Source organism: Rhopilema esculentum, chromosome 2 (genome assembly GCF_057945365.1).
Source record: "Rhopilema esculentum isolate cy_ngs chromosome 2, ASM5794536v1, whole genome shotgun sequence".
NCBI lineage: Eukaryota > Metazoa > Cnidaria > Scyphozoa > Rhizostomeae > Rhizostomatidae > Rhopilema > Rhopilema esculentum.
The window spans coordinates 319,183-321,389 of NC_142816.1; positions in this window are offsets into that span (position 1 = coordinate 319,183).

The following is a 2,207-nucleotide window of genomic DNA, read 5'->3' on the forward strand; positions in this document are numbered from 1 at the left end:
CTCTTAATAAATTTAAGCAATAGGAACCGTCCCTAGGTATGGGAAGAAACTGAAGGAAACAAACTGTCTTAATTTGATAAAGGTGTGCTTATTTAGGAATCCTGACTACAAAATTAAATTAATTCCTTTGCACATTACCATAAATATGAATGTATGGATAATTAATTTTTTTAGATTTGTTTTATGTTCCTTTCCAACTTACCTCACTTCAAAAGTAGAAATCAAATTATTTTTACAGTCATTTTTCAGATTATAGAAATAAATATCCCGTGCATCAATTTCGTTATCGCTTTCTTTTTTAATTTCTGGTTTTGTTATGTTTTTTAGGTATATATTCAAGTTTAGTTCAAGTTTCATTTTTCATAAATTTCATAATCATATAAATTCTACCAAACAACAACCAAAAAAGGTAATATTAAACAGCAATACATTGATTTAATAATAACTGTATACAGACATTGCTAATATGAGTATTTAATATCGTAAGGAGGAAATCTCTTAATAGATCTCGGGGAAAGCACCCCCTTTGCTAAAGGCCTATTATTTCATAGTAGTGGCATCTCTATAGTTCACTTTAAAGTTTTAATAGCGTTCACAAACGGTTCGGCTGTAGAAAAAAAGGTCAGTATTTTATGCGATTTTATCTTTATCATATTTATCATTATGTATATAATACAAAGTTAACTATTGTAATTAAAGAATTACGCAAGAAGAAAACTGCTCAATAGATGAGCTAATCCACTGTTAAGAGAGGGTTAGACTTGTTATTTTTGAAAAATATGTGAATTTTGAGACAGCGACGAAAATTCAAACTGAGGGAGATTGCTTCGTGATTTTTGGAAATGTTCAAGGATTTCGTGCACGCATAGCTATCAGATCTTTAACTATTACCAGATTGGTTTTTAACGAGTAGAAAATATCACTTTTTAAGTCTGCCTTGGTCACAATGATAAACAGCTATTTTAAAGTAAATAGACCATATAACTTGAGATTTTAAGTCAAAAAACATTTTTATAGATAGAGATATTAGGCTATAAAAATCAATATTTATGTCAGCGTTTTTATCAGGGCTCGCGTCAAGAATTTGAAAGTGAGAGGGGGGCAAGACTAGCAGAAGTAGGAAGCCAAGGCTTCTTTCCCCTTTTACTGCACCTTTAAAACTACTTGCTTCGCAAAATAAGTGGGGGGCCATGGCCACCCCGCCCCTCCCCCCCCCGGTGGCGGGGACCCTGTTTATTAAAGGGATGTATCGGTTTAATATGAGTGTCATAGATAGCATCTCAGACAATGGGTCGATACAGAAGAAATTATGAAAGTTAAGAGAAGAATGAGGAAGGTTGAAAACTAGTTAGTAAAAGATGCCTTACTTTGAAGAACATGCCACAAGTTCTTGAATGTTTTCGTCCGGCTTAGATTTCCGTCTAATAAAGCTTCTGTTTTGAATACTGACTACCAGTTTTTCACCCTATAATTTAAGTCATTTTGCTTGCAATGAAAAATGACAAAGTCTGTTCAATCCCCGGCTTAAGTTATAGTTTTTTTCCTTTTTCTTTATTCATTTCCCTTGCTTTTTTTCTAGTGTCATTTACATTTCTATTATCTCATTCTTACTGTTATGCAAACCAAAATGAATTGTAAACTTGTCGTCAAATCACGTCAACCGGGCACATGGCTTTGATTGCTCTATCTTGAGTTTATTCATGTGTCCGTCAGCTGATTTATTCTTATATAGGGTTGTTTTCTCTTTCTTTAATGTTTTTATTGTAATTTTGGATTTAATAATTGAATTTTAAACAACTTACCTTAATGACGTAACGTGTAATTAATTGATTTGCTGAAAAAAATGTTTTGAGTTTGAGAGGTGACTATATATCAAATCAAAGAATACCTCAACTGCTCCCCACTTTAGGGAACTAGAATCTTACTTCTTATTATGATCTTTTTAAAAGCCAAAATAATAGTAATTATTGTAAATTGCTTTTTTCTGGTTGCTGCTTTGGAAATTTTGGTATTCACATTTTTTTAAAACGGGTAAGGGAACATCAGTATCTTAGGCAACTTCGATATTTGCAAAAAATATTTTGTTTCTCATTTTCTGGCCGAAGTTGATGATTTATATGGATTCTCCCAAAACATTCTAATATTAAACAACCAAAAACAAAGAACCTACATATTAATAACTAATTACGCGAAAATGCACACGAAGG